The 24,790-nt window shown below is 46.6% G+C and overlaps 1 protein-coding gene across 4 annotated transcripts in view; it reads left to right on the forward strand.

Annotated features, from left to right (window-relative positions):
* Positions 1–379: 379 nt before the first annotated feature.
* The window catches only part of LOC138296696 (adhesion G protein-coupled receptor F5-like), a 1,100,568-nt gene continuing 1,076,157 nt past the window's right edge, over positions 380–24,790 (forward strand). For all 4 annotated transcript variants that reach the window (XM_069236068.1, XM_069236070.1, XM_069236069.1 and 1 more), the window contains exon 1: positions 380–555. The gene's annotated coding sequence lies outside the window, so the exon portion shown is untranslated. The remainder of the gene's footprint in view (positions 556–24,790) is intronic.

The following is a 24,790-nucleotide window of genomic DNA, read 5'->3' on the forward strand; positions in this document are numbered from 1 at the left end:
CAATATTCTGTCATGGGTTTTCAGATCATCACTGTTAACACACATAGCGCCCTCACCTGTGACCAGGTTCTAATACCTCTCGAACTCTGGATATTTAGGAGCACCTTCAGTTTAAAGCGGACTCTGTTAAAAATTAACTTTGTGAAGCTCGGCACGGGTGAAACTTCTAAACCAGCTTTTCTAGTTGTTTATTGTAAATCAATTTGCCCTTTCTTCATAAAAGAACAGGGAGACACTCGCCGAATAAGCCACTTAGCAACAAGGTACATGAAAACACGCAGCACGACACAAAGTTGAGGCCGGCAGTCAAGCGAGTGATCTTTTTCGCGGTATGAGGAAATACCGTCTCGAAAACGATGATTGCAAGGCATTCTTTTTTAAAAGACATGGTAGGGCTTGGAGGGCAAAAAGACGTCAGTGCCTGTACCACGCACACAGAAGGCAGGGGTGCGGCGCGGATGCGGAGAGGATTCCGTCCGAGGAAGCTGAACAGGTGTGGAGAGGAGGGTCCCTTAAGGCGGACCCTAGCCCCTTTTTCCTTACGATTCTAAGCAGGTGAGTTTGTGTTTATTTAAATGATCCTGTTGGCTTTGAATGATGTCACCTAAAACATACTGGTGAATTCACAAAGTCATTTACTTTCACAGCTCAAAATGTATCTATTTACGGCCTTCTGGTATCCACATACAAGATATCTGACTGGTGTCAGTAGTTACTACTACAGAATTGTGTGTGGTGGTAAAGCACACAAGCAGTAGGTAGTCAGCGGAGTGCTTCACCTTTTAACTTGTGAACACCCACAAATTTGCAAGCTTTTGAGGACCCATACATTTCTCTCCAACCCTTTCTTACTTTGGAAATGGGCTAGCCCAGTGCATAGTTGTAATGTGCCTGCAGCTCTTATTGGGGAAGTAGCAAATGTCACATGACATTGCCAGAAGTACACATGGAAAGCTGTGGCGTCTGAGAAATGCCTACGGTGTTGGAATGTCTCCTAAGATCTATGGAAAATATTTCCTTTTTAGGTCGAAAACCCTCACCCTAAGGGCGTAGCTTGGTCAGTAAGAGTGGAGGGGTTTGTGCTTCAGATTTTCCCAACAATAAGGCTGGCATATAATGATAAAATACATTATACGCCAATCAGAGTTCTTGAGAGGGACCCAAGAGGCAGTGGAAAGGGAGAGGAATGCGGATTGGTAGGAGAACTGAGAGAGAAAACACAATATTTTGTAATAACCAACATTTTACAGGACTTTCAAAACAGAGAAGGCAAGAGTGTGTGTGCATTTTAGTCTGTGTGAATGCAAAAATTACTAGTGTAATCCAACAGACATCTCAGCATATCCGACTGAAAGCACTTGTACCCAACTATTTCTAGCGCCCCTGCCTCACCCACCAATAGGCAGTATGCTTAATTATAGAGTTCCTCCTCACACCCAACAGAGTTTTGGTCTGGGCAACCGCTCCTAGTTAGGTTCTTCTGAGGCCCTATATGAGTGACGAATGTAGATGTATGGCGCAGAATGTGAAAAAATTAAGAGAAGTGAACAGAATGCAATTAAAATGAACAGCGCAACAGATGTGTGACTTTGGGCCTGATTTATAGTTTGGCGGACAGGTCACTCTGTCACAAATATGCTGGATATCCTGTCTGCTGTTGTACCATTCCCACAGGATATAATGGGATCGTAATACAGCAGACGTAAAATCTGTCACGGTTGTAACAGAGTAACCCCAATTGCCAGACTCTAAATCAGGCCCTTAATTTGTATCCGTTGGGGATATGATTAAAAATACACAAGAGCCAGTGACCAGAGTAAGGATCATTCAACCCTAATTGTATTACAGTCTATGATGAACATGTTTCTGCCTACAAGTTACCATTGATTAGGGTGTAGGGGCATTCATCAGTACCCACATCACTCTGCTCACTCTAGTACAAATGAATAAACATGTACAGAATATGAAAAAAGCTGTCACCAAAAATATGAGACAATCCACTTCTCACGGACCTGTTAGAGAGTAGACTATGCTCAAAGCAACCAGATACATATCAACAGGTTTAGCGCTATCTGTTAAAATGAAAATCATTTAGAGTACTTTATTGGAAAAAATGCACTTAAAAAAATATCAGGCCTTATCTGCAAAAGTCGGGTCTCAACCCCTCCACTTGAAGTGGCCCTGGCCAGGGGCTCAGGGTGCACGCTACCATCTAGGGAGAAACCGATGTCAGTACCATAAAGAACTGTATTGATCTTTATTACAATTCATCTTTTTTGCATTGGAACTGTGTTCTCTTTTTAAAAAGCCCAGCTTCTACTTTGTGGAAGTAGTGTTGTGTACAACATGGTTCAAAATGCCAAACAAAAACATCCAGTGTAACTCAAAAGGGCTGTAGTCCCCAGTCTACAATTTTTGTCTTGTAGAAATGGCCTGGAACTGTTCAATGTAAGATCACTTAGTACAACATGGTTCACATTGCCATAGCCGCACATAGAGTCTAGGCATAAGCGGGCTACCATTCCTATTAAAGTCATAACGTTAATAAAACACCAATGCCACATAGCAGATAACATGATATCCATGCCCCTCAATGCAAAATAACTTCTTACCGACATGGTTCATCTGCCATGCCTGTGCATTGAGTGGAGGCAAAACGAGGCCTAACATTCCATTTAAAGCTACGACTTGATCAAAAAAAGATTCTCACAAAAAATATGAAGCAACAGGTGGCACCGTGCCTCTCGCCCCTCTGTCGTCTTAAGTGTGTCTTGCCAGGGTCGAGGACACCGGACTGCCTCGACATGCTTCTTTATAAGGATCACAGCAATGCATTCTAGTGGCATCAGGGGGCGCTATCACTGTCACATGTCGCATGGGAACTCTGGGAGAAGCAGTTGTCCCAGGGCAATTCAATGCATAGTGAGTCACTGTTTTCTCCAAATCGAAGAAAAAGAGGATGCTGTTGCAAAAATCATGGGACATGGTCATGTCATTTTCAATAAAATAACTGCAAATACCGCGACACAGCCTTCAGCGGCTGTGTGAGGTCATAACAATATTGGAAGTAAGTATCAAAGACCCTTAATGAAATAGTACCCCTGTTACCAACTGTCACAAGCACACCACAGCCTGGTCTACTCTATCTAATGTAAAACAACCAGTGAACATGTGCACTAAATGACAGGGTTTCCACTTTCAAACCCAACCACTCATCTTTTACACCCTAAAGTGCTGACATTTGAGAGAGCAGTGTGGGAGGATTTCAACAAATGGAAATCACACTTGCCTAGACCCTTGTTCAATCTCTCTAGAGGGCAGAAGGAGACCGCCACACGGTTAGGGTCAGACTCCTTTTTTGTAATAAAACCAACCGATAAAGGGGGAGCCATTGTTACCCTGGACACCTCAACGTACAGGGAAGAATGCCTGCACCAGTTTGGTGAGAATCTGGATTACCGTCTACAAACAGGTGGCATGCTTCATCATAGGGTCCCTCCTCACACCCAACAGAGATGTGTGAGCTTCAATTCCTAATGACATTATGAGGAGCTCTTAAAATGTTGTGAGTCCCGCTAACTCTACAAATAGTACACATTTGTGTGATGTAACAGAGATTTATCGAGTTCAGTACTCCATTAGTGTTGCCTCTCAGTGCTGGTGGAATATGGCTATATTCACTCACTGATCTTGAAGATTTGCTGCACTGATTAGTGTCTTTTTTCTGATTGCTTAAGTTGGTCTATGAGAAATATGATGGTTTTGTGTATATGATTTCTTGTGTGTGCATTGTAAGGTTCGTATTGTTTAGTGGGTACAGTCAGGGGTCTTTTGTGAGACAGCTATTTTCCAGATTTGTAAGTACATAGCCCGGCTTTAAGTAATGGAGTGTGTGACTTCATAATATAAGAACATTGTTTAGTTAACTTTATTCAAGCATTATGACATTGTGACCAATGCATATGTATGTATGTCATAAATTGTTGTGACAGTTGATAGAACTGTGTGCGACTGGGGGCTGGTCCCAAAGAAAGATGCTATGGAATCAGCTGTCTCTTGCATTCGTGCAGCTCCGACTTTTATGAGCCTTTAATGAGAGCAAAATCACGTCTCTTTTCCATCAGAGCCCACTTAGCTGGCATTACAAACCCTGCTTCCTGAGTGTTTTTAGTAAGGCAGGTTGTGCTACGTGCAATGGTTATGGTATCCAGATGGTAAATATTTGTGGCATGCACTGCACATTCCATGTACATTATGCGCATTATTTAATGAAGGAAACTATTTTCCAGTTTAAATGGTTTTTTAATCTTCTTGATCCTTTGGGTCAGATATCTTGGGGGTGTTTTTGCTAGGCATTTTATGGCTGTTATTGTAATGTTCAATGTCTATGTACTTTAACCTGTCTTTGGTGTCAGTAATACGCCTTGATATTTGATGTATCCCGTGTACTCGGATTATTCAAACTCGGACTCCTGTTGGTTAGAGAAAAGATAAATAGTTTGTGCTTTACCTAAGTTCCTATGGAATGGGTTTTAGGTTTAATTGTGCTGTACTGCGTACACAATGGAGACGAGAATCCTATATCTCTCTCTATTCCAACTCTGTTTTACCTGCCGGTACCCTACTCAGGGAACCTGCTGAATTGGCCTCTGTCTACGGCCCCAACACTGATGACCCACAGTTCTTTCCAGAGATATGGCGGCTGATGACTAGCCTTGACCCGGTGACAACATTATGGGAAGGCGACTTTAACATGACACGGTAACATCAGCTGAAAAAAAAGTTTAATTGTGCTATAAAGAGTATTCATGGACACAATTCTAGCTTTCCAGATGTGAATGGTTTCTACGGGATCCAGTTGTAAGACTGCTGATTTTATGGGATATTGCTCAAATTTCAATGGAGAACTTTCAGCAGCTGCAAATGTCCCTTCCATTTTGTTACTGGTTATTCGAATATAATGTTCGCTAATGGTTTTAGTTGTAATTGTGTTTATATAGTGCTTACTCACCTTGCTGAAGCGCTTTTTGGCAAGTAGCACTCTGCTCTGGAGCCCAAAGAAAAAGTGGTGGAATATTAAAGAGAAATTTAAGTTGTTAATTTGAGCCGTGGACATGTGACTCTGTTAGTTTCTTTGAGTAGGACAAAGGAGGGATGAAGGAGGGAAGAGTCTAGAAAGTGCTACATGGGAGATCATAGTAGTAAGACAAGGTTTGGGATGAGTCAAAGAAGGGATAGAGGAGGGAAGAGTCAAGAAAGGGTTTTTAGGGAGATTATAGTAGTAAAAAAGGTTTGGGATGGGTTAAAACAGGGATACAGGAGGAAAGCATCTAGGATATGTTATTTGGAGATCATTGTATTAAAATGAGTTTGGAATCAGCCATGAAGGAATAGAGGAGGGAAGAATCAATAAAGGGTTATTAGGGAGATCATAGTAGTAGATTGAGGTTTGGGATGAGTCAGAGAGTGACGGTAGAGGATCTGTTGAGAGAGGTATAGGATGAGACAAAGAGCAGTGCATTGGAGGGAGTTGAAGGCTTTTTCTGCAGTAGGAGTAAAGTAATAAATATATAGATAAATACCTACATAGAAAAGGTACATGTATAAAGAAAATATTAAAGAGATATAAAGTTGTGTTGTATGAAGTTCCATAAGTGCAGGCATGGATAGAAAGCTGGAAACTTGGACCTTCAAGTGTTGCTGTACGTAAAGCGAATTAATCTGTGTATTTTCTTTTTCATTCCAGTAGTGAAAATCATTTTTAAATGCTCAGTGTGAATTATCATTGGAGTCACGTTGGCTTAAGTAACAAGGTGACCTGACCACACAGAACTTTTCCACCTTAGTCGGTAATCCTGATTATAATCTGTGTGTAATCATTCCTTGTTTCTGAGACGTTGAATTGAGCATTTACATTGATGAGCACAAATTCGTTAATGTAATTGGTGGTCACATTTTTTATTTTGAGTCATGTTATTTACTATATTGTTGGTTTATCTTGGGCATTGCCTGTAAATATCTGACTTACATCTTTTTTACGTCTGTCCTAGAGACAGTGTTGGCTGTCTCACTGGCTCATGTAATTAAAAACAACATGGAAAACACCCACCTGTATCACTACAGAAAGGTGCTTTTGTCAGGCCTCCTTATCTATTTGTCTGTCCTACTGTCACTCGGATGCTGCTTTTGCTCACTTCCGGGACAGTGGATCACTCCACTTCAGTCATTGGTTCCCTTACACTGTAATTAACAGCATTTTACCCATATAATTTGCACAACCTCCTACAAGGAAGTACACTTCACTGTCAGGGCTCGTGGGAACAATGCTTTTATTTGCCAGTTGCACTTTGTTTCCATTCTTCGTAAATTTTATATTTTGCAGTTACTCTTGAGTGTTTATGCCATATTTTGAAGTTACAGTTATTCAGTCAGTATTACTTTTTCGTTGCCCAGTAAGAATTACATTATTGAGTGATGTGAAATAAGACTAAAATGATTTTTACATAAGTCCACCTCCAAGCTGCAACTCATCGTTCTTTTATATTTTTTTCTTAGTAGAATAATAGAAAACTCTTCTAGCAAGTATGCCTATCACGTTTCGGCAGGAGCGTCTTGCACTGTTTTAATGTGGCATATTTTTTCAATAAAAATTATAAAGGACCATTGCGGACAGACCTATTGCCTTTGCCAATGACAACTATTTATATCTATAGAAGAAAGAACCATCTTGCCTGAAAGTTTGGGTCATGTGAGGTAGGCCGGCAGTTTTTTTGACAGGTGTCCTGAACATCTGTTTCTCTGCAGTTGCTGTGTTTAGTGAGAAGTGGTGTGCTCCCCAAATCACCCAAAGTGAGGCAGTAGTTATCATTAGTGAAGCAGTATCCTTGGAGCAGGGATGTGAGGGATCTACTGAATTGGCTCTCTTTGTATGCCTACTGCAACATCCCACGACTGACACTGTGTTTATGGCGCGCATAGCTGCTTCTGGGTTCACGTCATGAGGGTGACTTTCATTCACAACCAGGGGGCATACGGATAGTTTAATCTTTCTCTGGACAAGTATAGTCATCCAGACCTCAGCATACGTCGTACTTATTAGTTAAAATGCAGGACTGAAATTCACCCACATGACACGGGGTCACCTGGCAACAGTACCTGTGTGAGATATTTTTTATTTAAGCATATGGACATATCTAATGACTTTGGGCTCGGAGTAGGCCCTTGGTGCTCCTGTTCGGAATGCCAGGACTAATAAAGTAGCGTTTTGATAAAGTGTAGTGATGTGTCAATCCTACAGGAAAAAGTTGTGTCTAGCCTATGTGAAATGGACACATTCACATGTGTCCATGTAACATGCGTTCAGTTTTCATGCATGAGTTAGGCATCAAGTGAAGGGCAGACCATTCCTTTGATGCCATGTTAGATGGAGGCTCAGATGAAATTTCATGCTGAGCAGAACTTTGAAGCGTACCTCACAAAGGGGCAGATTTATAAGGCCCTTGCGCCTCCTTGCACCACACTAGCATAATTTTTTTACGCTAATGTGACGTTAAGGAGGCCGTTCCCCAGTGCCATATTTACAAAGGGGTGCAATGCTTGCATTGCGCCACTTTGTAACCTCTTGCGGTACATTATGCCTGATTCAGGCATAATGCATGCAAGGGGGGTGTTTCCCCGTTAGGAGTCTCAGAACAAATGGCGCAATGAAACGCTACAAGATTTCAGTGCGTCATTTTTCACGTCATTTTTAATGCCTGCACAGGGGAGGCATTAAAATGACAGACCCATAGTAACCTATGGGCCTCCCTAGTGCTTTGTTACACTAGCTCCATAATTTATGGCACTAATGCTGCAAAACAACACAATAGCATCATAAATGATGATGCTTTTGTGGAAATTACCACCATGGTGCACCGTTTTGTAAATATGAAGCAAACATGGTGTCATTAAATGAGGCCGGAGGGACACAACAAAAGGGGCGCATTGGGACCAATGCAACACTTTCTTGTAAATCCGGGCCAAAGAGTTCTGCCGCATTCTGGCAGTGAGATAAATAGAAGACTGTAACCTGCACCTCACACTGGCTTAAGGACTCTGGAGACTCTACCACTGCTGACCAATGCTAAAGTACAAGTGCTTTCTGTCTAAATGGTATTGGTGATTGGTTTATCCATGATTGGCATATTTGATTTACTAGTAAGTCCCTAGTATTGTGCACCATGTGTGCCCAGGGCCTGTAAATCATATGCTACTAGTGGGCCTGCATCACTGGCTGTGCCACCCACATGAGTAGCCACGTCAACATGTCTCAGACCTGCCACTGCAATGTCTGTGGGGGCAGTTATAAATTGCCATGTTGACCTGATAAGTTCACCCACTTGCCAGGCCCAAACATTCCCTTTTACTACTTGTAAGTCACCCCTAATACAGGCCTAAGGCAGCCCCATGGGCAGGGTGCACTGTATTTGAAAAGTCCTAATAGTGAAATACTGCTAAGTCCATTTTTCACTATTGCAAGGCCTGTCTCTTCCATAGGGAACAATGGGAATTGCCTTGACATATCTTTTAAGTGTACATTCCGATCGGGAGCAGATAGAGATTTGTAGTTTGAGGTCTCTGAATTCACAATTTAGAAATTCATTGTTTTTGAAGTTGGTTTTTAAACTGTACGTTTCAAAATGGCACTTTTTAGAAAGTGGGCATTTTCTTGCTTAACCATTCTCTGTCCCTGCCTGTCTTTGGAATACAGGTCTGGGTCAGAATGACAGTTGGACTGTTTGTGAATTCATTCTAGACAGTCACACAAAGGGAGGTGAGGTGTGCCCTGCATACCCTGATGGGTCTTCCTGAGCTAAAGTGTATGTATATGTATAAGGCTATTTATACGTATATGGTTAGTTATAAAGTGCATAGCTACCCATGGGCCTGCCATCTCTAGAGTATGCTAGCTGCATCATTCAGAAGGAGACAAACTGTAAAGTGGAAGACCATTAAGACAACTTAGTAAACAAACAGGTTTTTAGTTACTTATAGAACTGAAGTTCTGAGTCCAGGGCCCTCAAAGTGGAGGGCAGGAAGTTCCACTACTTGGCTACGTTGAATTGAATTGAGAGACCTCCACTCTTGGCTCTTTTGATGGGAGGGACAATAACCAAAGAGGCATTCGATGATCGCAAAGATCTGGCTGGCATATAAGGGGGTTAAAGAGAATTGCACAGTATTGGTCCGGTGTTTGTCAAGGCCCTGTGGGTGACGCAAAGAGATTTAAATTTGATCCTCTGACGACCTGGAGACAAAGCAGGGATTTAAGAGCAGGTTGGGCAGTCAGATGTCTAGAACCTTAAAAAGTAAGCAGGCAGCGGTGTTTTGCACCACTTGGAGTTGTCTCATTGAAGATTTAGGAGCTCCCAAGTACAGGGAGTTTCCATAATCCAATCGAGAGAGAACAGGTGCCTGTACAACTGAACTTTTGGATGAAAAATGGAGGAAGCAGAGAACTATCCTCAGTGATCTAAGCAACCCATAACAAGTTGCTGCTAGTTTTGAAGCTTGGAGATCCATGGTGAGGGATTATCCAACCAGAAACCCAAACTTTTTGACAGCCAGCTTGGGGTGGGAAGAAAACTCAAAGTCTTGGGCCATCCCAGGTTGAACTGAGGTGGAGAAGGATTTCTGAGAGTCAACAATTCAGTTTTATCCCTGTTCAGTTTTAAAGCAGATAGTTTCATCCAATTGGCTACCACTGGGAGTCATGGTCCTAATGTTGATGAACAAGGAGTCTGACTGAACAAAAAAATCAGTTGTCATCAGCATAAGAGATAATCGAAATGCCATGGGCCATTACCACATCTGCTAGCGAGCACATGTAAACATTAAACAATGTAGGACTTAGGAAAGATCCTTGTGGGACGCCACACCTGGGAAGATCTGTTGCTCAAAAAAGACCGAAACAAGGTCAAGGCTTGGCCAGACACATCAACCTCTGAAAGTCTATCAAGGAGAATTTTATGGGTAGCAGTGTCAAAGGCTGCAGTAAGGTCAAGGAGGATGATCCTAACTGTACTTCCCTTATCAAGCTACATTTTGGCTTCTTCTACTGCCACTAGTAGGGTCGTTTCTGCACTGTGTTTAGCTCTAAAAACCATCTGTGCAGGATGGAGGGAATTGTATTTCTCTAAAAATTCAGACAGGTGGTTATTAATGTAGTTTCAAGTATTTTGCTTTCACCTGGCAGCAAAGAGATGGGCCTGTAGTTGGCAGGGTCTGCAGATTTCAGATTTTGCTTTTTTTCAGGAGGGCTTTTACCATTGCATGCTTCCAGGGTGTAGAAACCACTTCTTTGGCCAAAGACAAGTTTAAGATCTCAAGAAGAGCTGGACCAAGCTGTTCATGAACTTTTACTAAGATGAACGGAAGAGCCGGATTCAGTGGGGGGCCAAATTAAGTTTAATTAAACTAGTTACAAAATCCTCAGAGGTGATCTTAGGGAAGCTTGTAAGAACAGCAATTGAGGTTGAGTGGGAAGAATGCATGCCTTGTGACTCCAAATCAAAATTTATGGTACCAAAAGGGAAATAAATATCTTCGATCTCTTTCACAAAAGCCTTGGTGATATCATTGCAACAGATTGATGAAGGTTGAGGAATCGAAGAATTGAAAGTGGGATTTGAAAGAGTTTTGACAATCTGGAAAATCTCTCTCAAAGGGTTAAAAGCAGTTCTCATTCTATTATCATAGAAAGTCCTTTTAGCAGCTCCTGATTTCCAGATGATATTTTCTAATAATCTCCTTATAGCTAGCCTTACTATTCAGAGAATAATCCTTTCTTTAAATTCTCTCTGCTCTCTTGCATTGTTGTTTTAGAGGCTTGAGCAGAGGTGTATACCAGGGAGTGATTTTTGTACCATTTTTCCTTGGCTGCTTCGTATTGGGGGCAAGAGTATAAAGAGGTTGATTAATTCACTGTGCAAATTCAGTATAGGCGTAAGTAGGGTCTTGGTAAAAGACTGATTTTTATTCTATAAGCGACTCTTTAAGAACAGTAGTTTTACGTTTCGGCCATTTGCGCTCTGTGCGTGAGGGAAGGTCAGAGGGGGGAAGAATGTGAGGAAACTCTTACTAAAAGGAATGATAAAATGATTAGACCAGATCACAGGAGAGGGGGGCTGGGTTCTTAACCTACTTTCACTAGAAAAGATAGGATCAAATAAATGTCCCTTCTGATGGGTAGGACCGGATACTAATTGGGTCAAACCTATTGCAAAAAGATCTTGCATGAGCATAGCTGCTTTCAAATCTGTATGATCCTCAAAGTGAAAATTAAGATCGCCCAAGAGAGTGAAAATGGATTTAAAAGAATCAAATTTGCTATTGTGTCAGGAAGAGAGTCTAAAAAGGCCTTACCAGAACTGGGCGGGCGGTACATTAAAAGTCCAGAAAATGTGTATGTAGGGGTGAATGAGATAGCAAAAATCAAGCTTTCACTGTTGGCAATCAGGCAAGGATCAATCCCACAGCAGAATGCTGTTTGAAGGATAATGGCAATCCCTCCTCCTTTCCTATTGACTCAGTCTAGCCTATGGACATATTAACGCAGAGGTAAAGCACAGGCCAAGTCTGGGCCCGAGTCTTCCTGTAACCAGATTTCAGTTAGGAAGATTGCGTCAGGATGTTTATCTTCTTGAAATTATAAGATCTCTCATTTATGGGCAGGGAGGGACCTGAAGTTAATTAAAAATAGTTTATAAGTAGATTTTCCCCTCACAGTGAAGCAACTTTTGGGGAGCTGTAGAGAGAATCTGGAACAGTATGTACATTTATCAGGCCCTTTCTCTAGATCAATTGAATTTAGGCATTTAACATCATAAATACCTCTCAGGTCAAGGAGTTGAGTGGCTGAACCGGAAAGTGACTGGTGCGCTAACAGAAATGACTCCCCCTAATGTCCTGCTACTTCCCCTCAGTCAACTCCCAAAAAACCAACCTTAAAAACTGGCAGAGTCTTAAATTATGTGCAAATTCAGCAAAGATAATAAATAAAAGAATTGTCTAACAAATTTACCAACAAATTTTAAGAATAGAAACAATCAAATAGCACCGGACTCGTACTAAATGGATTGCACAGCATACTACTGGCGTGTCTGCCTATGTGGCAGTCCAACAGCCACATTACGACTGTGGCAGCTGTACTTCTCCTCCACTGAAGGGGCTGGCGGTGCTGGCGGTCTGACATTGGTGGCGGTCCGATTCCCACCATGGATCTGGCGGTCTTAAGACAGCTGGGTCGTAATGAAGCCCTTAACCTTTAAACATTCATATCTTTGCTTGTGTATGTTGGATTTTCGTTGTTTTAGTCTTGTTGGACTCAGGTAAATATTGCCTATTGTTCTAACAGGTGTGGAGTATGTTTGTGGTGTATTCCCTGTGTTGCTGTGTGTTTGTGTGTAGAATACTTTACACATTGCCTCTGAGATGAGCCTGACTGCTCATGCCAAGCTAACAAGGAGGTGAGCAGAGGTTATCTTAGCTGTGTGGCTCCCTTGCCCTGACAAGAGTGAGGGTCCCGACTTGGACAGGGTGCAAACCACTGTCAAATAGGGACCCCATTTCTAACAGCAATTAGTAATTTTTATGAAATATGAATGACTGATACTTGCAGTGCTGTGAAACAGAACTTCAGCAGTAACCTCTACATGAAAACACAAGTTATTGAAAAAGTGGTGGCCATGTGGCAGGTGCTCTTTATCTCAATGTAACCAGATCTTGTTAACATAAGATGCTTGTGATATACAATCAGTAATGAATTAATGTGCGGTCTCTGCTTGTGGGGCTGCTATATTTTAACAGATGGTGTGTGGATTGTAGTCCCGAAAGTAGCTCATTGGACTAAGCATTTGCTGAGAAATTTGCAGGCCACATGTTCAAATACTGACTCTGCAACTGCCAGTTACAAGGTTCATTCATCCAGCTTCTGTTGTTGTTTACATGTCCAAATGCATTTAATGAGTGCCTGGGGACTTTAATGCCAGGAGCAAACATGTTTGTATGACATTACGCTGACCACCACTACATCATTAGAGTAAGCCTTGCGTGTACTTTACCACTACCTTAACCCCCATTACTCCTTTCTTATCCATTTCATAAGTGTACATTGATTTTTACTGTTAATTATTATTAGATCTGTCGTTCTTAGAAAGGCCTTCCCCCAGACCTTTTGCCTCTGCTCCTCCATTTATGTTTTCTGGACATTATTTTTGTTGACCTTAGGACTCTTAGCACTTTACCATGGCTAATCAGTGCTAAAGTGCATGTGCTCACTCCATAAATCTTGGCAATAGTGGCCTATCCACAACTGGCATATTTTAATTACCTATATGCCCCTAGTAAAGTCACTACATATGCCCAGGACCTTTAAATTAAATGCTGCCCACTTAAGAATCCCTTTAAAACATGCCTCAGGCCTGGCAATGCAGAGACTGTGTATGCAGTTGACACTGCCATTTTGACCTGGCAAAGAAAAATTTTGCGAGGTCCAAACCTTCCTTTTTAATACATATGTCACTCCTACTGAAGGCCTTGGACAGCCCAGAGGACAGTGTGCACTTTATTCAAAACAAAAAGTAGGACATGGACATTTTAGTTTTGCATGTCTTGGTAGTGAAAAACTCCAAAATTAGTTTTTTACTACTACAAGGGTTATTTCTCCTACAGGATAACATTGTGGTTGCCTTATTACATCTTATAGGTTTAACTTCCAAATGGAAAGAGATGACCACGTTGAGTTTGGTGTCACTGGAATCTAATGTAAAATCCTAACTTATGATCCCATAAGGGTAGGTCGCTCCCCTGTCCTCACAGCGCCACCAGATCCAGATCCCCTGTTCTGCCTTCTCTTTTGCCTGCATCGCTGCCTGTGCCCCGAGTGTCTGTGTTGGCGTGTGTCTGCGTTCGCGCTCCCCTTTTTTTCCTTCTGTATCCCCGAGTGCCTGTGCTGTGTGATCGCGCTCCCCTTTTTTCCTTCTGTATCCCGAGTGCCTGTGTTGTGTGATCGCGCTCCCCTGGTTTTCTTCTGTATCCCCGAGTGCCTGCATCTTCTGAGTGCCGTCCCCCTTGCCCTCCCGCCATCTCCCCCTTGTTTTTCCTGTTTTTCTGCGCCTTTCGGCACTTTGCCATTTTTCTAGGCCTCCTCGCCTTCGGAGCCTTTTTCCCGCCGCTTTTTTGCCGCTTTTTTCGCCCTACCCGCCCTCCTCCCGCCTCCCAGCTGACCCCGCCTCCCCGGCTACCCCTTAAATGGCTGCGAGGCAGTAGTAGCGACCCTTGACCCCAGGGTAGGTCGCTCCCCTGTCCTCACAGCGCCACCAGATCCAGATCCCCTGTTCTGCCTTCTCTTTTGCCTGCATCGCTGCCTGTGCCCCGAGTGTCTGTGTTGCCGTGTGTCTGCGTTCGCGCTCCCCTTTTTTTCCTTCTGTATCCCCGAGTGCCTGTGTTGTGTGATCACGCTCCCCTGGTTTTCTTCTGTATCCCCGAGTGCCTGCATCTTCTGAGTGCCGTCCCCCTTGCCCTCCCGCCGTCTCCCCCTTGTTTTTCCTGTTTTTCTGCACCTTTCGGCACTTCGCCATTTTTCTAGGCCTCCTCGCCTTCGGAGCCTTTTTCCCGCCGCTTTTTTGCCGCTTTTTTCGCCCTACCCGCCCTCCTCCCGCCTCCCAGCTGACCCCGCCTCCCCGGCTACCCCTTAAATTGCGGCCGCTGCGAGGCAGTAGTAGCGACCCTTGACCCCAGGGTAGGTCGCTCCCCTGTCCTCACAGCGCCACCAGATCCCCTGTTCTGCCTTCTCTTTTGCCTGCATCGCTGCCTGTGCCCCGAGTGTCTGTGTTGCCGTGTGTCTGCGTTCGCGCTCCCCTTTTTTTCCTTCTGTATCCCCGAGTGCCTGTGCTGTGTGATCGCGCTCCCCTTTTTTCCTTCTGTATCCCCGAGTGCCTGTGTTGTGTGATCGCGCTCCCCTGGTTTTCTTCTGTATCCCCGAGTGCCTGCATCTTCTGAGTGCCGTCCCCCTTGCCCTCCCGCCGTCTCCCCCTTGTTTTTCCTGTTTTTCTGCGCCTTTCGGCACTTCGCCATTTTTCTAGGCCTCCTCGCCTTCGGAGCCTTTTTCCCACCGCTTTTTTGCCGCTTTTTTCGCCCTACCCGGCCTCCTCCAGCCTCCCAGCTGACCCCGCCTCCCCGGCTACCCCTTAAATGGCGGCCGCTGCGAGGCAGTAGTAGCGACCCTTGACCCCAGGGTAGGTCGCTCCCCTGTCCTCACAGCGCCACCAGATCCAGATCCCCTGTTCTGCCTTCTCTTTTGCCTGCATCGCTGCCTGTGCCCGAGTGTCTGTGTTGCCGTGTGTCTGCGTTCGCGCTCCCCTTTTTTTCCTTCTGTATCCCCGAGTGCCTGTGCTGTGTGATCGATCTCCCCTTTTTTCCTTCTGTATCCCCGAGTGCCTGTGTTGTGTGATCGCGCTCCCCTGGTTTTCTTCTGTATCCCCGAGTGCCTGCATCTTCTGAGTGCCGTCCCCCTTGCCCTCCCGCCGTCTCCCCCTTGTTTTTCCTGTTTTTCTGCGCCTTTCGGCACTTCGCCATTTTTCTAGGCCTCCTCGCCTTCGGAGCCTTTTTCCCGCCGCTTTTTTGCCGCTTTTTTCGCCCTACCCACCCTCCTCCCGCCTCCCAGCTGACCCCGCCTCCCCGGCTACCCCTTAAATGGCAGCCGCTGCGAGGCAGTAGTAGCGACCCTTGACCCCAGGGTAGGTCGCTCCCCTGTCCTCACAGCGCCACCAGATCCAGATCCCCTGTTCTGCCTTCTCTTTTGCCTGCATCGCTGCCTGTGCCCCGAGTGTCTGTGTTGCCGTGTGTCTGCGTTCGCGCTCCCCTTTTTTTCCTTCTGTATCCCCGAGTGCCTGTGCTGTGTGATCGCGCTCCCCTTTTTTCCTTCTGTATCCCCGAGTGCCTGTGTTGTGTGATCGCGCTCCCCTGGTTTTCTTCTGTATCCCCGAGTGCCTGCATCTTCTGAGTGCCGTCCCCCTTGCCCTCCCGCCGTCTCCCCCTTGTTTTTCCTGTTTTTCTGCGCCTTTCGGCACTTCGCCATTTTTCTAGGCCTCCTCGCCTTCGGAGCCTTTTTCCCGCTGCTTTTTTGCCGCTTTTTTCGCCCTACCCACCCTCCTCCCGCCTCCCAGCTGACCCCGCCTCCCCGGCTACCCCTTAAATGGCGGCCGCTGCGAGGCAGTAGTAGCGACCCTTGACCCCAGGGTAGGTCGCTCCCCTGTCCTCACAGCGCCACCAGATCCAGATCCCCTGTTCTGCCTTCTCTTTTGCCTGCATCGCTGCCTGTGCCCCGAGTGTCTGTGTTGCCGTGTGTCTGCGTTCGCGCTCCCCTTTTTTTCCTTCTGTATCCCCGAGTGCCTGTGCTGTGTGATCGCGCTCCCCTTTTTTCCTTCTGTATCCCCGAGTGCCTGTGTTGTGTGATCGCGCTCCCCTGGTTTTCTTCTGTATCCCCGAGTGCCTGCATCTTCTGAGTGCCGTCCCCCTTGCCCTCCCGCCGTCTCCCCCTTGTTTTTCCTGTTTTTCTGCGGCTTTCGGCACTTCGCCATTTTTCTAGGCCTCCTCGCCTTCGGAGCCTTTTTCCCGCCGCTTTTTTGCCGCTTTTTTCGCCCTACCCGCCCTCCTCCCGCCTCCCAGCTGACCCCGCCTCCCCGGCTACCCCTTAAATGGCGGCCGCTGCGAGGCCGCGCAGCGGACGCGCCGCTGGCGCGCCGAAGGCGCGCCTAAGGCAAGCCCGTCTGCGCCCGTCCGCGCCTGGACCGCGCACAGCGCCCGAACCCCTGGCCCCCACGCCCCCCACCTGACCTACGACTCCGCCACCCTCGTCAACCTCAACCCCGGCCGCACTCCGGGCTGCTACCGCGCCCCCCCCAAACGGACCCACGGACCTTTCACCTGCAGCAACTGTCACTTCACCTGCCTACGGACCAACACCGCTCCCGTCAAGAACGACTCCCCCGGAAGCAATCTCCACTGCATCCTGGTCAACACCCGATCCGTCCACAGGCACGCCATCGAACTGTGGAACCTCATCAACTCTACGAACCCGGACATCGCCTTCCTCACCGAGACCTGGATGAATCCCTCCTCGGCACCCGACATCGCCATAGCCATCCCCGACGGCTACAAAGTCATCCGGAAAGACCGCACCAACCGCATCGGAGGAGGCATCGCCATCGCACACAAAAACTCCATCCGCATCTCAACCGACACCGACAACTCACTCCCCGACGCCGAACATCTCCACTTCACGATCCACAGCGACCCCAAGACCACCCTCAGAGGCACCCTCATGTACAGACCACCAGGACCCCGCACCAAGTTCAGCGAAGACATCGCAGACTTCGTCAACCCTCACGCACTCTCGTCCACCGACTACATCCTCCTAGGAGACCTCAACTTTCACCTGGAGAACCTCACCGACAACAACACCACCGCCTTACTGGACAATCTCACCAACCTGGGACTGAATCAGCTAGTCAACACCCCCACCCACTACGCCGGACACACGCTCGACCCCATCTTCTCCTCCAGCAAACACATCACCTTCAGCCACACCACCGAACTCACCTGGTCGGACCACAGCTGCGTCCACTTCATATTCAAGAAGACCACTGTGCACCACCACACCCAGCAACCACCAAGAAGACACTGGAATCGTATCACCACGGATCAGCTCGCATCAACCCTCCCCCAGAACCGACCCACCAGCACCACCGACCCAAACGAAGCCGCCAACAACCTCACCAACTGGATCTCCAACTGCGCCAACCTCCTGGCCCCCCTGAAAACTCAAGCCAGCACCAACAACCACAAGAAAAACTCCTGGTTCACCCCCGACCTCAAGGACTCCAAGAAAGAATGCCGCGCCCGCGAGAAGACGTGGCGCCTCAACCAGACCGAAGAGAACATGTCAGCTCTCAAGGACGCCACCCGCCAACACCACCAACCCCTCCGCGCCGCACGAAAAACAGCCTACCGGATCAGACTTGACAACAACGCCCACAACAGCAAGGAACTATTTGGCATTGTCAAAGAGCTCTCTAACCCGGACGCAGAAAACAACTCCATCCCTCCATCACAGGACCTCTGCGACTCCCTCTCGACCTTCTTCCACCACAAGATCACCGACATATACAACAGCTTCCCGACCACCGACGCGAACCCCCCCCGGAACCCGCTACCGACATCGCCACCATCCTCACCTGGAGCCCAACCACCACCGAGGAGACCACCCGCGTCATGATCTCGATCCACTCCGGATCCCCATCGGACCCCTGCCCGCACCACATCTACAACAAAGCCGACGACATCATCGCACCGCACCTCCGAGATGTCATCAACGCCTCCCTCACCACCGCCACCTTCCCGGAGAGCTGGAAACACGCAGAGCTCAACGCCCTCTTAAAGAAACCCACAGCAGACCCCATCGAACTCAAAAACTTCCGGCCCATCTCTCTCCTGCCGTTCCCCGCCAAAGTGATTGAGAAAATTGTCAACACTCAACTCACCAACGCCCTGGAAACCAACGACTCCCTCGACCCCACACAGTTCGGTTTCAGGACCAACCACAGCACCGAAACCGCCCTCATCGCAGCCACGGACAACATCAGAGCCCTGACCGACAAGGGTGAGACCGTGGCCCTCGTACTCCTGGACCTCTCCGCAGCCTTCGACACGGTCTGCCACCGCACCCTGATACGACGCCTCAGCAACGCCGGCATCAGAGGCAAGGCCCTCGAATGGATCATCTCCTTCCTCTCCGGAAGGACTCAGAGAGTCCGCCTGCCCCCCTTCAGATCCACAGCCACGGAGATCATCTGCGGCGTACCTCAAGGATCCTCCCTCAGCCCCACTCTCTTCAACATCTACATGACCCCCCGGGGGAACATCGCACGCAAACACGGACTCGACCTAATATCATACGCCGACGACACCCAGCTCATCTTATCCCTCACAAACAACCCCACCTCAGCTAGGACCAGATTTCATGAAGGAATGAAGGAAGTGGCGAACTGGATGACAGACAGCCGCCTGAAACTGAACGCCGACAAGACGGAGGTCCTCATCCTCAGCCCCACCCCCACCGCATGGGACGACTCCTGGTGGCCCCCCGCCCTAGGCAGCACTCCCCAACCCACCGACCACGCACGCAACCTCGGCTTCATCCTGGACTCATCCCTCACCATGACCAGACAGGTGAACTCGGTGACCTCAGCATGCTTCAACACCCTACGCATGCTCCGCAAGATCTTCCGCTGGATCCCCACCGACACCAGGAAGACTGTCACCCACGCCCTCGTCACCAGTCGCTTGGACTACGGGAACACCCTGTACGCGGGCATCACCACCAAGCTGCTGAGGAAACTCCAACGGATCCAGAACGCTGCCGCAAGACTCATCCTGGACATCCCTCGCCACCACCACATCTCAGGACACTTGAAAAAACTCCATTGGCTCCCCGTCAACAAGAGGATCACCTTCTGACTCCTCACCCACGCACACAAAGCCCTTCACAACCTCGGACCCAAACTCATCAACAACCGCGTCTCCTTCTACACTCCTCCGCGCACTCTCCGATCCGCCGGATAGGCCCTGGCAGCCGTACCCCGCATCCGCAAAGCCACCGCCGGAGGAAGATCCTTCTCTTTCCTGGCAGCGAAGACCTGGAACTCTCTGCCCAGCCACCTTCGCGCCATACCTGAACACCTCTCCTTCAGAAGGCAGCTCAAGACCTGGCTCTTCAAGCACTGACCCCCCCCCCCCCAGCGCCTTGAGACCCTTTATGGGTGAGTAGCGCACTTTATAAATGCGAATGATTGATTGATGATGAAATCAGATTTCAAATTAATTCTGAACATATCACTTTTAGAAAGGTTGTATTTTCTTTCCTTAGCGATTTGGTGCCTGCAGCCTGTCTCTGGACACATGAATGGGTGTATCTGGCAGTTGGGCTTTGTGTTTTCCTCTTAAAAAGCCACAAACAATGGGAGTTTAAGTCTGATTTAACCCGTAGGGTGCCCAGGACGAGCTGTTCTCGCGGTTGGCAATGGTTGGCCGGTGCCTAGGATGAGACCAGCTCATCCTGCTATGGGCCCTTGGGGGGAGGCTAGCGCTCCCCCCAAGGGCCAAGCACCCACCTCCCCTGGGCAGGGATGGAAGGAAAATCGCTTCCCCTTCCTTCGCCGCCTCTCCCACCCCCCGTAGTGGCTCGTGAAGTCAGCGCGCGATCGCATCAGAGGCCTACCCCTCCGCGATGGAAACTCAACTTCCAGCATGGATTGGAGGAGAAATGCAAAAGGGGGTAACAGTCTTTCAGTTCTCCCCTGCACACTAAAACATCTTATCCCACGGCAAGCAAGAGGACATTTGATTATTTTGGATTTTGGCTTTACATTTCAGCCATGAGAGCTTGTCTAACTCTCAAAATCGTCCCATTTGGAATGTTGAGGGCTGCACTTTTTGGACTTTGGGATGCTGCCATGTAGAAAAATCCACAAGACCTAGACACATCTGAAAATTAAACATCTGGATGAGTCCAGGGTGGTGTGCTTCACATGCACCCCACACCATTTTCTTACCTACAATGCCCTGCAAACCTCCAACTTTGCTGCAAATCACACATTTTTCCCACATTTTTGTGATGGAACCTTCCGGAATCTGCAGGGATCCACAAAATTCCTACCACCCAGCATTGTCACATCTATACTGATAGAAATTCTTCCCCACTTGTCAGCCTAAAAATGTTTTTTTTTTCAAACTGCCCTTTTGGACCCGCTTTGGTTCCCCCTCAATTTCAACATGTTTTTGGCTCTTTCCTGTCACAGGAACTTGGCCCACCTACACAAGTGAGGTATCATTTTTACCGGGAGACTGAGGGGAACTTTGGGTGGTAGGAAATTTGTCCCGGTGCAGTGATCCCAAACAGAAATGTGGGAAAATTTGATTTTTTAGCTACCTTTGAGGTTTGCTGAGGATTCTGGGAAAGAAAACACTGGAGGATCTACACAAGTCACACCTCCCTGGATTCCCTCGGGTGTCTAGGTTTCAGAAATGTTTGGGTTTGGTAGGTTTCCCTATATGGCTGCTGATCCCAGGACCAAAAATGCAGGTGCCACACCCCACAAAAACAGGCCGTTTTGTATTTGATAATTTTGATGTGTCCACATAGTATTTTGGGTCATTTCCTTTTGTGGGCACTAGGCCTACCCACACAAGTGAGGAACCATTATTATCGGGAGACTGGGGGGAACACTGGGTGTAAGGAAATTTGTGGCTCCTCTCATATTCCAAAACTTTCTATCACCAAAATATGAGGAAACGTGTTTTTTTGGGCAAGTGTTGAGGTTTGCAAAGGATTCTGGGTAACAGAACATGGTGAGAACCCCACAAGTCACCCCATCCTGGATTTCCGTGGGTGTACAGTGTTAAAAAATGTGCAGGCTTGGTAGGTTTCCCTAGGTGCCGGCTGAGCTAGAGGCCAAAATCCACAGCTAGGCACTTTGCAAAAAGCAGCTCTGTTTTCTTTGGGAAAATGTGAAGTGTCCACGTTGTTTTTTGGGGCATTTCTTGTTGTGACCACTAGTTCTACCCACATAAGTGAGGTACCATTTTTATCGGATGACTTAGGGAAATGCTGGGTGGAAGGTAATGTGTGGCTCCTCTCAGATTCCAGAACTTTCTGTTACCGAAATATGATGAAAAAGTGTTTTTTTGGCCAAATGTTGAGGTTTGCAAAGGATTTTTGATAACAGAACTTGGTGAGAGCCCCACAAGTCACCCCATCCTGGATTCCCCTAGGTGTCCAGTTTAAAAAAAAAGCACAGGTTTGGTAGGTTTCCCTAGGTGCCGGCTGAAACAGAGGCCAAAATCCACAGCCAGACACTATCCAAAAAACAGCTCAGTATTCTTTGGTAAAATGTGATGTGTCCACGTTGTGTTTTGGGGAACTTCCTGTCTTGGGCACTAGGTCTACCCACACAAGTGAGGTACCATTGTTATTGGTAGACTTTGGGGAACATAGAAAAGCAGAACAAGTGTTATTGCCCCTTATCTTTCTGTACATTTTTTCCCATCCAAATGTAAGACAGTGTGTAAAAAAGACGACTATTTCAGAAATACCCTGTAATTCACATGCTAGTATGGGCACCCCGGAATTCAGAGATGTGCAAATAACCTCTGCTTCTCAACACCTTATCTTATGCCCCTTTTGGAAATACAAAGGTTTTCTTGATACCTATTTTTCACTCTTTATATTTCAGCAAATTAATTGCTGTATACCAAGTACTGAATGAAAACCCTGGGTACATAGGGTTCTTGTTGAACCTACAAGCCCTATATATCCCTGGAACCAGAAGAGTCCAGCAGACGTAACGGTATATTGCTTTAAAAAATCTGAAATTACAGGAACAAATTACTGTTTGTTTACCTGAATTTCAATATTTTTTTATTTCAACTGTTATTTTCTCTAGAAAAACCTTGTAGCATCTACACAAATGACCCCTTGCTGAATTCATAATTTTGCCTATTTTTCAGAAAGGTTTAGCTTTCCAGGATCCAGCATTGGTTTCACACCCATTTCCGTCACTAACTGGAAGGAGGCTGAAAGCACAAAAAATACTAAAAATGGGGTATGTCCCAGTAAAATGCCAAAATTGTGTTGAAAAATGTGGGTTTCTGATTCAAATCTGCCTGTTCCTGAAAGCTGGGAAGATGGTGATTTTAGCACCGCAATCCCTTTGTTGATGCAATTTTCAGGGAAAAATCACAAGCCCTTTTTTCTCATTTTTAAAAAAAAAGACTTTTTGCTGTATTTTGGCTAATTTCTTAGTCTCCTTCAGGGGAACCCACAAACTCTGGGTGCCTCTAGAATCCCTAGGATGATGGAAAAAAGACGCACATTTGGCGTGGGTAGCTTATGTCCTGTCCACGCACATAGGGCTTAACAACCCTTTAGTGTCACTCCAGCCAGCTTTGAGCCAGGGAAGGAAGGAATTTCTTTGCACTTCAAAGCCATTGTGTGGAAGTTTCACCTAAATTCCAGAACCAGGGCATCAAAGTATAAATACTGGACCTCTACTTACAATACAATACAAATGTTATTGTTGCAGTTAATTAAAACCATTATAATTTTAGCAAAGCACAGTTTAACATTACTGGAAACCGTTCCTTAAGACATGAATAGGCATTTAAAACTATCTTACTTTTCATTCAATTTCATAAAATAAGTCAACTCAAAACACTGACTCACAACATCAATTCCATTGGATAAACTTCACATTAAAGTGGGGCTAAAATTCCCATCAATCAAATAAACACACTCCTGAATTATAAGTTATATGTTATATGAGAATTGATTGGGACTGAAGTGACGTGGGGGGACTTCTTTTATCATTGTAGTTGGCAAGAATGGCAGAATCTTTCGAATATCTGGAGCATCTTAACAGATGAAGTTGATTACAGGACGATGCAAGCTGCATCAGGAGCAAAGATAAAGTTGTCCTACGCTATTTGTGAAGGGTTGATTGGTGACATTTTTATGGCCAGTCGATGTCAAGATTTGGCCTTTGTCCTGGTAAACTCATAGCCACTTTACCGCCGCTTTAGGGCACCTACCCACAAACCTTGAGTAAAGTTTTCACCGACCATGTACTTAGCTACTGACTATTGCCAGAAATGTAATGAATTTACAAATTAGTTGTGGGTCACCAGGATTACTAGACCTCATATGCCACCACTTCAGTACACTTCTGGACTGGTGGATAATATCAGGAAAAATAGCTGCTGTGCTGAGTGGTGTGATGAAACTTGAGAGGGCCCCCTGCATACTACATGGAGGGTCTCCCCTCTTGTCTCACTCTGGAGCTCTTAGTACAGGGTACCGTGCTGATGGTGGCCTTAGATCCCATGGGCATTTGTTATACCACTTGCTGTGCTGCTGATGGCCTGGCACTCTGCTGGACTGCTGGTTTGTATGATTTATGCTTTGTTGTGCTGACCAGTGCCTGCTGCCCTCGTGCCAGAGAGTGAGAAGGACTGGACCTGCATCTTTCCAACCCAGAACCCAGAGAGACTCAGAGTGACTCCAAGGGCCAGCCGACTGGTTTCCTAAGCTGAAGTCTCTGGGACATTAAACACTCCCAACCAACCTACCTCTTCACTCAGACTCTGCCAGCTATAAGTCTGCCTTCCAAATGGTGCCACCCTAGTCCTGGACTCTTGGAGTTAGGCCTGAGGGGCTTGCTCCAGCAGAACCGACACATCACTGTCACTGAGCAGATTGGAAACAGAACATCACCCCTGTTGCGTGGATTGGAACTGGTGTATCGCCTACGCTGTGGAGATCGTCTTCTATGCATTGCCGCTGCTGTTAAGGCAGAACTGGCATATCGCCTTCAGACCTGCTGCATCTTGAAATTGATGCTTTGCCTTTGCTGTGTGGAGAAGACTAACGCATCTCCTCTACTATGTGACAAAAATGGATGCATCTCTTCTGCTGCTGGAATCTACACAGGCGCATCGCTTAAGCTGTATCCCTCATCTTCATCTTAGAAGTAACCATGATTAAGGTACTTTTTTTCAGCGGGCCTCACTTGGGGCCAGATGTAGCAAACATTTTGCATGGTGCAAACTGCGAAAATCACAGTTTGCGCAATGCAAAATGCCATTTGCGATGCTCATTCACAATTTGCGAGTCGGTACCGTCTCGCAAATTGTGAAT

The sequence above is a fragment of the Pleurodeles waltl genome, chromosome 5 (assembly GCF_031143425.1).
Source record: "Pleurodeles waltl isolate 20211129_DDA chromosome 5, aPleWal1.hap1.20221129, whole genome shotgun sequence".
Classification (NCBI taxonomy): domain Eukaryota; kingdom Metazoa; phylum Chordata; class Amphibia; order Caudata; family Salamandridae; genus Pleurodeles; species Pleurodeles waltl.